The following is a 13198-nucleotide window of genomic DNA, read 5'->3' on the forward strand; positions in this document are numbered from 1 at the left end:
ACACCATTTAATCCGAAAATTAGTGTTCTTGAGCAATTTTTTTCCCAATTTGATTTTGATGCTTTTTAGTGTAATTATTCTTAAATTGTTTATGTATTATGCTTGTATAGCCTAGATTGATGCTATTTAACATGATTAGAAGCCTTAAACTTCAAATTTTGAGTAATCTAGGGTTTGTGTTCTTGAGCAAATTTGGGGCTTTTTGATATAAACAGGTTATGGCCGATTTTTGTCATGAATTGTTGCTAAATTAAGTAGTGTAACATGTTTAGGTAGTTAAATGATCCAAACTTTGAGCCTAAACATGATTTTGAGAATTAAAGTGGACTTTTTCAAGTCTAAAATTCATGAACTTGATTTTTGAGAGATAATGCCATTTGAAACTTGTTTAATTGCTAGTGATGATTATTTTGACATGTTATTTGAGTTGAATGCTTATGAACTTGGCGAACATTTTCGTATATGCTTATTTGAAAAAGTGTAGATTTGATGAAAATATGAAAATGAGCTTAAGCTTGATATAAATTGATCATGTCATTGTAATTATTTTGATTGATGATTTTGCTGACACTATTGCATATTTGGATGCACAAAAATTGTGTTTGATGTGTTTTGCAGACTGAAAGGGGTGAATCTTCATCCCAAGCTCGCAATGCTCCTGCTGAGAATGCGGAACAACAGGAGGTGAATAACTACTACAAGCAAGATATACCTCATCCAGTCATGACATTTTCTGATATGCACTTGGAAGATTTGCACCCGAACCTGAGATTTGACAGACTTTGGATAGATTATCCAAAATACCAAAGGGGTTTGCATACTCTTCATTCTAAAGTTGTTGAGGTACCGAGGGTCATAGAATGGGGACCATTAGAAGCTGTAGAATTGGCCGGGCCAATTAGGGAATTACTTACACAGAGGTATGGTAATTCTACTTTTAACGACTGGGTACATTTATTCACCATGCGTAGACCTGTATATAAAGTATGGTGTGAAGAATTGTTGTGTAGTATAGAATTAAATGATCGGGTAGCTAGTTTAACCGATCGATCTTTTATTAGATTTTTGTTAGGAGGTTCGATGCGCCACATGTCTTTACTAGACATGGCTCAGGCTTTACGTATATATACGCCTGAGGAGTTAGCATCTGCCGATTGTAGAGGGTTGATACTAAATGGTAGAAAGATAGATGAAAATTTTGATACACATGGTGTATGGAGTCAAATGACAAGCCATCACCGATTCAAAGGGGGAAATTACTCTTATTTGGATATAGATAGAGCTGAATTAAGAGTGATTCATAGGTTTTTAGCTAATTCGATTACACAAAGAGGTAAGAACAAGGAAAAGGTAAATGAACAGGATTTATTTTACCATATGTGTATTCGAGACCCACAAAGCGCTGTAAGTATACCTTATTGTGTGGGTTATTATTTATCAGCTATGGTTAGGGGGATGAGACCGCATAGCATAATAGGAGGTGGTATTTTTATTACTTTGATTGCTGAATATCTCGGTGTGGATATAAGTCGGGGGGGATTATTAGTCGAAGAACCAGAACCCCGCGATACTATAGGTTTAAATGTATACCATGGTGCGAAAGTTTTGAAGAGGCGAAATAACGCCGCAGTACAATACCATGGTAGACATCCACAGGTTGAGAGAAACCAACAGCAAGGTAATGTAGGAGGGGGAAATGAAATGCAAGAAATGCAAAGGTTTATAGCTTCACAGGAGTACGAAAATGCTAGACAGAGAGAATTTGAAGATTGACAAGTTCATCAAAACCAAATCATAGCTCATTGCCAACATATAGGTAGAAACTATATTCCTACTCCAAAACCCATATTCCCTCCCTGGTCTATAGAGATGCAACCACCGTATCCTACGTATAACCCTACCGAAGCATTTTATAGCACCTATGGTTATGCATGGAACCCCTATTGGTATCAATATCATCCCTAGTCTACTTAGTTTTATTTATTTTGTAATTTGTAATATTGATACGTTTAATACTTATGTTAATATTGTAATAGTTTTTATAATTTTCTAACTTTTATTCTTAGATTTTAATAATTTTTGAATGTGGGGTAATATACCAAACTTCAAAAATATGTATATATGTTTGCAGTTTATCTTATGTACACAACAGGGTAAAACAACGCATTTTCAAAGACTGGCATTAAGTTCAGCAAAAGCAACTAATTTTGACGACAAGATGCAAAATATATGTGAAATAACAACAAGACGGAATGAACAAATGATATGCACCATTTATCATTCAGCAAACAAACGCCAATATATTTGGAAACTTTGGTAAAAATTTAATCATTTTCACACAAATCACCCTCAATAATTTAAATTGTTACTGATTTCTTGCAAATGAGGGCATTGCAAGATCTTAAGTGTGGGAAGGGGTTAAATTCTTTCGGATTTTAAAATTTTTACTTTATACACTTGGTTACCATTAGAAATACTAGTAAAGTAGTAGTTGTATTAGAATCTAGTGCTCTCTGATAATAAAGAACAGCCCTAGTCTTATATACTGACTACCCAATTCTAGTAAAATTTTTCAAAATTTTCAATTAAATGAACTCAAAATCATGTTTATACATATTTATGAACGATAAAACTAGGTTTTAACACCGAAATTATTGTAACCTCGGAAAGGACGATAAAAAGGAAAATAAAAGCCAAGTGTGGGAAAATTTACCAAGTTATCTTAAACATATGTCACATATATCTGTAACAAATAACTGAAAATACTTTTGCTTTGGACTAAACTAAACTGTTTTACCCGATGAAAGAAAAGAAGAGATGAATCTACACGATGAATCAATTCCATCATTAAAAGGAAGTAAAGTCTTCCGAAAAATACACGCGCTTCTTGATTTAGGTCAAGAAGTTGTCGTCCAGACCAGCTGTAGGTTGACGAAAAATCTAGAAAAGTCATCACTAAAATCAGCAGGAAATCCACGGACCTCAGCATTAAACAGGGTCGCCAAGTGGTCAGATTTATCCTAACCATGAGAAGGATTTATCTCGTACAATGGGGAGGCACCATGCAAATTAGCTGGATAAGACTAATGAATCAGATCCCCAGAAAGGATAATCTCCTTAAAAGATCAAAAATCAGCTTTTAAGCCTGATATTACTCAATCCTTGAGATTGACCTTAAAGATTGAGAATTACAAACTCATGGAATTCAATGATATCTAAACTCGAGCTTGAACGAGAAAATATTTTGATCAAAATTACAAACCGATTTGTTTTCTGAAAACCCTATTTTCAATGCGTTCATTACCATTGAACGTAAAATCCTAGGAATTCACCTGGAATTCATTAGGTCACCTGAACTAAATCGGGTGTCAACCGTAAGAACGGTGGTTGCATAGTGGTCAAAGACAGGACCTTGTGCCAGACCGAAAAATCATAAGGGTGAGCTTTACTATTGCTCCTACCAAGGATAGTAATTGCGTCCGACATGTTATAGACCATAATTAAAAGCATGTCAGGGGACATTGCCTTAACAGTTGCTTGTTTAACGCTTTCCTTTACAACCGGACGGTAGTTTACCGAAAGGTAATATACGGGACAAGTAAACTGGACGTGTTGCTTTCCAAATACAAGGTTAGCAAGTGGGTGACACAAAACCGCAAGTTTTGAGCTAAAATTTTCAAATCTGAAACCCACCAAACCCACAAAAATATTTTGCAAACACCGGTAAAGGGTTATTCCGGAAAACTTATCTAGGGTAAAAACTAGATTTAATTTTCAAAAGATCAAATGTTTTCATAAAGATCCAATTTCCTTAATGGATCTAAATTTTTATAGTCATGTGGGACTGTAAACCATATCGTTACTACCATTGTTTATACCGCCGTAAAGAAATCACTAATGTACAAAGTGTGAAAAATAAAGAAGTGATTCTAGTATTTCAAGACTATATTGCTTGAGGACAAGCAACGCTCAAGTGTGGGAATATTTGATAATGCTAAAAACGAACATATATTTCATAGCATTATTCCTCAAGAAAGACAAGCTTTTAGTTGCAATTGTTCTATTTAAAAGTGATATTCGTTTAAATAATAAAAGGTGAAGACAAAAGACAGATTCGACGAATTGAAGACGCAAACGACCAAAAAGCTCAAAAGTACAAAATACAATCAAAGAGGTTCCAATTATTGATAAGAAACGTCTCAAAATTACAAGAGTACAAGATTCAAAATGTAAAGTACAAGATATTAAATTGTACGCAAGGACGTTCGAAAATCCGGAACCGGGACCAGAGTCAACTCTCAACGCTCGACGCAACGGACTAAAAATTATAAGTCAACTATGCACATAAATATAATATAATATTTAAATAATTCTTATAATTATTTATATATTATAATAAATAATAAAAATCCGTCGGCAAGAAAGACTCCAAAGTTTGTGAGCTGTAATTTCAAACTCCGCGACTCGCGGAGTTTGAAGGCAAAAAATGCCGCGAGTCGCGGAGCCCCTAATTTTGAAACTGCCTATAAAGCTCACGCATTCTGATCGTAAAAATCATCCAATATATCCATCCATCTATCTAAACGTATATATTTATATTTATATTTTAATTTTAATTTTAATTTTAATTTTAATCCTAATAATAAGGGTATGTTAGCGAATGTTGTAAGGGTGTAAGTCGAAATTCTGTCCGTGTAACGCTACGCTATTTTTAATCATTGTAAGTTATGTTCAACCTTTTTAATTTAATGTCTCGTAGCTAAGTTATTATTATGCTTATTTAAAACGAAGTAATCATGATGTTGGGCTAATTACTAAAATTGAGTAATTGGGCTTTGTACCATAATTGGGGTTTGGACAAAAGAACGACACTTGTGGAAATTAGACTATGGGCTATTAATGGGCTTTATATTTGTTTAACTAAATGATAGTTTGTTAATGTTAATATAAAGATTTACAATTAGGCGTCCCTATAAATTACCATATACACTCGATCGGACACGATGGGCGGGGTATTTATATGTACGAATAATCGTTCATTTAACCGGACACGGGAATGGATTAATAGGCACTAGAATAATTAAAACAGGGGTGAAATTATGTACAAGGACACTTGGTATAATTGATAACAAAATATTAAAACCTTGGGTTACACTCAGTCGACATCCTGGTGTAATTATTAAACAAAGTATTAAAATCTTGTTACAGTTTAAGTCCCCAATTAGTTGGAATATTTAACTTCGGGTATAAGGATAATTTGACGAGGACACTCGCACTTTATATTTATGACTGATGGTGAAATGTCCCGTTCTTATTGATTAAAAACGTTCCATATTAATTGATTTCGTTGCGAGGTTTTGACCTCTATATGAGACGTTTTTCAAAGACTGCATTCATTTTTAAAACAAACCATAACCTTTATTTCATAGATAAAGGTTTTAAAAAGCTTTACGTGGATTATCAAATAATGATAATCTAAAATATCCTGTTTACACACGACCATTACATAATGTTTTACAATACAAATATGTTACAACAAAATAAGTTGCTTGAATGCAGTTTTTACACAATATCATTCAAGCATGGACTCCAAATCTCGTCCTTATTTAAGTATGCGACAGCGGAAGCTCTTAATAATCACCTGAGAATAAACATGCTTAAAACGTCAACAAAAATGTTGGTGAGTTATAGGTTTAACCTATATATATCAAATCATAATAATAATAGACCACAAGATTTCATATTTCAATACACATCCCATACATAGAGATAAAAATCATTCATATGGTGAACACCTGGTAACCGACATTAACAAGATGCATATATAAGAATATCCCCATCATTCCGGGACACCCTTCGGATATGATATAAATTTCGAAGTACTAAAGCATCCGGTACTTTGGATGGAGTTTGTTAGGCCCAATAGATCTATCTTTAGGATTCGCGTCAATTAGGGTGTCTGTTCCCTAATTCTTAGATTACCAGACTTAATAAAAAGGGGCATATTCGATTTCGATAATTCAACCATAGAATGTAGTTTCACGTACTTGTGTCTATTTTGTAAATCATTTATAAAACCTGCATGTATTCTCATCCCAAAAATATTAGATTTTAAAAGTGGGACTATAACTCACTTTCACATATTTTTACTTCGTCGGGAAGTAAGACTTGGCCACTGGTTGATTCACGAACCTATAACAATATATACATATATATCAAAGTATGTTCAAAATATATTTACAACACTTTTAATATATTTTGATGTTTTAAGTTTATTAAGTCAGCTGTCCTCGTTAGTAACCTACAACTAGTTGTCCACAGTTAGATGTACAGAAATAAATCGATAAGTATTATCTTGAATCAATCCACGACCCAGTGTATACGTATCTCAGTATTGATCATAACTCAAACTATATATATTTTGGAATCAACCTCAACCCTGTATAGCTAACTCCAACATTCACATATAGAGTGTCTATGGTTGTTCCGAAATATATATAGATGTGTCGACATGATAGGTCAAAACATTGTATACGTGTCTATGGTATCTCAAGATTACATAATATACAATACAAGTTGATTAAGTTATGGTTGGAATAGATTTGTTACCAATTTTCACGTAGCTAAAATGAGAAAAATTATCCAATCTTGTTTTACCCATAACTTCTTCATTTTAAATCCGTTTTGAGTGAATCAAATTGCTATGGTTTCATATTGAACTCTATTCTATGAATCTAAACAGAAAAATTTATAGGTTTATAGTTGGAAAAATAAGTTACAAGTCGTTTTTGTAAAGGTAGTCATTTCAGTCGAAAGAACGACGTCTAGATGACCATTTTAGAAAACATACTTCCACTTTGAGTTTAACCATAATTTTTGGATATAGTTTCATGTTCATAATAAAAATCATTTTCTCGGAATAACAACTTTTAAATCAAAGTTTATCATAGTTTTTAATTAACTAACTCAAAATAGCCCGCGGTGTTACTACGACGGCGTAAATCCGGTTTTACGGTGTTTTTCGTGTTTCCAGGTTTTAAATCATTAAGTTAGCATATCATATAGATATAGAACATGTGTTTAGTTGATTTTAAAAGTCAAATTAGAAGGATTAACTTTTGTTTGCGAACAAGTTTAGAATTAACTAAACTATGTTCTAGTGATTACAAGTTTAAACCTTCGAATAAGATAGCTTTATATGTATGAATCGAATGATGTTATGAACATCATTACTACCTTAAGTTCCTTGGATAAACCTACTGGAAAAGAGAAAAATGGATCTAGCTTCAACGGATCCTTGGATGGCTCGAAGTTCTTGAAGCAGAATCATGACACGAAAACAAGTTCAAGTAAGATCATCACTTGAAATAAGATTGTTATAGTTATAGAAATTGAACCAAAGTTTAAATATGATTATTACCTTGTATTAGAATGATAACCTACTGCAAGAAACAAAGATTTCTTGAGGTTGGATGATCACCTTACAAGATTGGAAGTGAGCTAGCAAACTTGAAAGTATTCTTGATTTTATGTAACTAGAACTTGTAGAATATATGAAGAACACTTAGAACTTGAAGATAGAACTTGAGAGAGATTAATTAGATGAAGAAAATTGAAGAATGAAAGTGTTTGTAGGTGTTTTTGGTCGTTGGTGTATGGATTAGATATAAAGGATATGTAATTTTGTTTTCATGTAAATAAGTCATGAATGATTACTCATATTTTTGTAATTTTATGAGATATTTCATGCTAGTTGCCAAATGATGGTTCCCACATGTTTTAGGTGACTCACATGGGCTGCTAAGAGCTGATCATTGGAGTGTATATACCAATAGTACATACATCTAAAAGATATGTATTGTACGAGTACGAATACGGGTGCATACGAGTAGAATTGTTGATGAAACTGAACGAGGATGTAATTGTAAGAATTTTTGTTAAGTAGAAGTATTTTGATAAGTGTATTGAAGTCTTTCAAAAGTGTATAAATACATATTAAAACACTACATGTATATACATTTTAACTGAGTCGTTAAGTCATCGTTAGTCGTTACATGTAAGTGTTGTTTTGAAACCTTTAGGTTAACGATCTTGTTAAATGTTGTTAACCCAATGTTTATAATATCAAATGAGATTTTAAATTATTATATTATCATGATATTATCATGTATGAATATCTCTTAATATGATATATATACATTAAATGTCTTTACAACGATAATCGTTACATATATGTCTCGTTTAAAAATCATTAAGTTAGTAGTCTTGTTTTTACATATGTAGTTCATTGTTAATATACTTAATGATATATTTACTTATCATAGTATCATTTTAACTATATATATATATATCCATATATATGTCATCATATAGTTTTTACAAGTTTTAACGTTCGTGAATCACCGGTCAACTTGGGTGGTCAATTGTCTATATGAAACATATTTCAATTAATCAAGTCTTAACAAGTTTGATTGCTTAACATGTTGGAAACATTTAATCATGTAAATATCAATCTCAATTAATATATATAAACATGGAAAAGTTCGGGTCACTACAGTACCTACCCGTTAAATAAATTTCGTCCCGAAATTTTAAGCTGTTGAAGGTGTTGACGAATCTTCTGGAAATAGATGCGGGTATTTCTTCTTCATCTGATCTTCATGCTTCCAGGTGAACTCGGGTCCTCTACGAGCATTCCATCGAACCTTAACAATTGGTATCTTGTTTTGCTTAAGTCTTTTAACCTCACGATCCATTATTTCGACGGGTTCTTCGATGAATTGAAGTTTTTCGTTGATTTGGATTACATCTAAAGGAATAGTGAGATCTTCTTTAGCAAAACATTTCTTCAAATTCGAGACATGGAAAGTGTTATGTACAGTCGCAAGTTGTTGAGGTAACTCAAGTCGGTAAGCTACTGGTCCGACACGATCAATAATCTTGAATGGCCCAATATACCTTGGATTTAATTTCCCTCGTTTACCAAATCGAACAACGCCTTTCCAAGGTGCAACTTTAAGCATGACCATCTCTCCAATTTCAAATTCTATATCTTTTCTTTTAATGTCAGCGTAGCTCTTTTGTCGACTTTGGGCGGTTTTCAACCGTTGTTGAATTTGGATGATCTTCTCGGTAGTTTCTTGTATAATCTCCGGACCCGTAATCTGTCTATCCCCCACTTCACTCCAACAAATCGGAGACCTGCACTTTCTACCATAAAGTGCTTCAAATGGTGCCATCTCAATGCTTGAATGGTAGCTGTTGTTGTAGGAAAATTCTGCTAACGGTAGATGTCGATCCCAACTGTTTCCGAAATCAATAACACATGCTCATAGCATGTATTCAAGCGTTTGTATCGTCCTTTCGCTCTGCCCATCAGTTTGTGGATGATAGGCAGTACTCATGTCTAGACGAGTTCCTAATGCTTGCTGTAATGTCTGCCAGAATCTTGAAATAAATCTGCCATCCCTATCAGAGATAATAGAGATTGGTATTCCATGTCTGGAGACGACTTCCTTCAAATACAGTCGTGCTAACTTCTCCATCTTGTCATCTTCTCTTATTGGCAGGAAGTGTGCTGATTTGGTGAGACGATCAACTATTACCCAAATAGTATCAAAACCACTTGCAGTCCTTGGCAATTTAGTGATGAAATCCATGGTAATGTTTTCCCATTTCCATTCCGGGATTTCGGGTTGTTGAAGTAGACCTGATGGTTTCTGATGCTCAGCTTTGACCTTAGAACACGTTAAACATTCTCCTACGTATTTAGCAACATCGGCTTTCATACCCGGCCACCAAAAATGTTTCTTGAGATCCTTGTACATCTTCCCCGTTCCAGGATGTATTGAGAATCTGGTTTTATGAGCTTCTCTAAGTACCATTTCTCTCATATCTCCAAATTTTGGTACCCAAATCCTTTCAGCCCTATACCGGGTTCCGTCTTCCCGAATATTAAGATGCTTCTCCGATCCTTTGGGTATTTCATCCTTTAAATTTCCCTCTTTTAAAACTCCTTGTTGCGCCTCCTTTATTTGAGTAGTAAGGTTATTATGAATCATTATATTCATAGATTTTACTCGAATGGGTTCTCTGTCCTTCCTGCTCAAGGCATCGGCTACCACATTTGCCTTCCCCGGGTGGTAACGAATCTCAAAGTCGTAATCATTCAATAATTCAATCCACCTACGCTGCCTCATATTCAGTTGTTTCTGATTAAATATGTGTTGAAGACTTTTGTAGTCGGTATATATAATACTTTTGACCCCATATAAGTAGTGTCTCCAAGTCTTTAATGCAAACACAACCGCGCCTAATTCCAAATCATGCGTCGTATAATTTTGTTCGTGAATCTTCAATTGTCTAGACGCATAAGCAATCACCTTTGTTCGTTGCATTAATACACAACCGAGACCTTGCTTTGATGCGTCACAATAAATTACAAAATCATCATTCCCTTCAGGCAATGACAATATAGGTGCCGTAGTTAGCTTTTTCTTCAATAAGAAACTCTTTCTCTTGTTCATCATTCCATTCAAATTTCTTCCCTTTATGCGTTAATGCAGTCAAGGGTTTTGCTATTCTGGAAAAGTCTTGGATGAACCTTCTGTAGTAACCAGCTAGTCCTAAAAACTGGCGTATGTGTTTCGGAGTTTTCGGGGTTTCCCACTTTTCAACAGTTTCTATCTTTGCCGGATCCACCTTAATACCTTCTTTGTTCACTATGTGACCGAGGAATTGAACTTCTTCTAACCAAAATGCACACTTTGAAAACTTAGCGTACAGTTTTTCCTTCCTCAATACTTCTAACACCTTTCTCAAATGTTCACCGTGTTCTTGGTCATTCTTTGAGTAAATAAGTATGTCATCAATGAAAATAATGACAAACTTGTCAAGGTATGGTCCACACACTCGGTTCATAAGGTCCATGAACACAGCTGGTGCATTAGTTAAACCAAACGGCATGACCATAAACTCGTAATGATCGTAACGTGTTCTGAAAGCAGTCTTTGGAATATCATCTTCTTTCACCCGCATTTGATGATACCCGGAACGTAAGTCAATCTTTGAATAAACAGACGAGCCTTGTAGTTGATCAAATAAGTCGTCGATTCTCGGTAGTGGGTAGCGGTTCTTGATGGTAAGTTTGTTCAACTCTCGGTAGTCGATACACAACCTGAATGTACCATCTTTCTTCTTGACAAACAAAACAGGAGCTCCCCACGGTGATGTGCTTGGTCGAATGAAACCACGCTCTAAAAGTTCTTGTAATTGGCTTTGCAGTTCTTTCATCTCGCTGGGTGTGAGTCTGTAAGGAGCACGAGCTATTGGTGCAGCTCCTGGTACAAGATCTATTTTAAATTCAACGGATCGATGTGGGGGTAATCCCGGTAATTCTTTCGGAAATACATCGGGAAATTCTTTTACAATGGGAACATCATTGATGCTCTTTTCTTCAGTTTGTACTTTCTCGACGTGTGCTAGAACAGCATAGCAATCTTTTCTTATTAGTTTTTATGCCTTCAAATTACTAATAAGATGTAGCTTCGTGTTGCCCTTTTCTCCGTACACCATTAAGGGTTTTCCTTTTTCTCGTATAATGCGAATTGCATTTTTGTAACAAACGATCTCTGCTTTCACTTCTTTCAACCAGTCCATACCGATTATCACATCAAAACTCCCTAACTCTACTGGTATCAAATCAATCTTAAATGTTTCGCTAACCAGTTTAATTTCTCGATTCCGACATATATTATCTGCTGAAATTAACTTACCATTTGCTAATTCGAGTAAAAATTTACTATCCAAAGGCGTCAATGGACAACTTAATTTTGCACAAAAATCTCTACTCATATAGCTTCTATCCGCACCCGAATCAAATAAAACGTAAGCAGATTTATTGTCAATAAGAAACGTACCCGTAACAAGCTCCGGGTCTTCTTGTGCCTCTGCCGCATTAATATTGAAAACTCTTCCGCGGCCTTGTCCATTCGTGTTCTCCTGGTTCGGGCAATTTCTAATAATGTGGCCCGGTTTTCCACATTTATAACAAACTACATTGGCATAACTTGCTCCGACACTACTTGCTCCGCCATTACTCGTTCCGACACTATTTGTTCCTTTCGTTCTATTAACCCCTGGTCCGTAGACCTCACACTTCACCGCGCTATGACCATTTCTTTTACACTTGTTACAAAATTTGGTGCAGAACCCCGAGTGATACTTTTCACACCTTTGGCATAGCTGCTTCTGATTGTTGTTGTTGTTGCGGTTATTATTGTTGTTGGGATGATTGTTGTAGTTGCTGTTGTTGTTGTTGTTGTTGTTGTTGGGCCGTTTGTTGTAGTTGCGATTGATGTTGCGATTGTTGGGATAATTGTTGCGATTGCTGTTGTTGTTGTATTGGTGATTCTTATCACCGTTTTCCTCCCACTTTCTTTTGACTTGCTTCACATTGGCCTCTTCAGCAGTCTGTTCTTTAATTCTTTCTTCAATCTGGTTCACTAGTTTGTGAGCCATTCTACATGCCTGTTGTATGGAGGCGGGCTCGTGTGAACTTATATCTTCTTGGATTCTTTTCGGTAATCCTTTCACAAACGCGTCGATCTTCTCTTCCTCATCTTCGAATGCTCCCGGACACAATAGGCACAATTCTGTGAATCGTCTTTCGTACGTGGTAATATCAAATCCTTGGGTTCGTAACCCTCTAAGTTCTGTCTTGAGCTTATTGACCTCGGTTCTGGGACGGTACTTATCGTTCATCAAGTGCTTGAATGCTGACCATGGTAGTGCGTACGCATCATCTTGTCCCACTTGCTCTAGATAGGTATTCCACCATGTTAACGCAGAACCTGTGAAGGTATGCGTAGCGTACTTCACTTTGTCCTCTTCAGTACACTTACTTATGGCAAACACCGATTCGACCTTCTCGGTCCACCGTTTTAATCCGATCGGTCCTTCGGTTCCATCAAATTCCAAAGGTTTGCAGGCAGTGAATTCTTTGTAGGTGCATCCTACACGATTTCCTGTACTGCTAGATCCAAGGTTATTGTTGGTATGTAGCGCAGCCTGTACTGCGGCTATGTTTGAAGCTAGAAAAGTACGGAATTCCTCTTCATTCATATTCACGGTGTGTCGAGTAGTCGGTGCCATTTCCTTCAAAATAGTCAAATGGAACAAGTTAATCATACAGAATATT

This window comes from Rutidosis leptorrhynchoides, chromosome 4, assembly GCF_046630445.1.
Source record: "Rutidosis leptorrhynchoides isolate AG116_Rl617_1_P2 chromosome 4, CSIRO_AGI_Rlap_v1, whole genome shotgun sequence".
Lineage (NCBI taxonomy): Eukaryota > Viridiplantae > Streptophyta > Magnoliopsida > Asterales > Asteraceae > Rutidosis > Rutidosis leptorrhynchoides.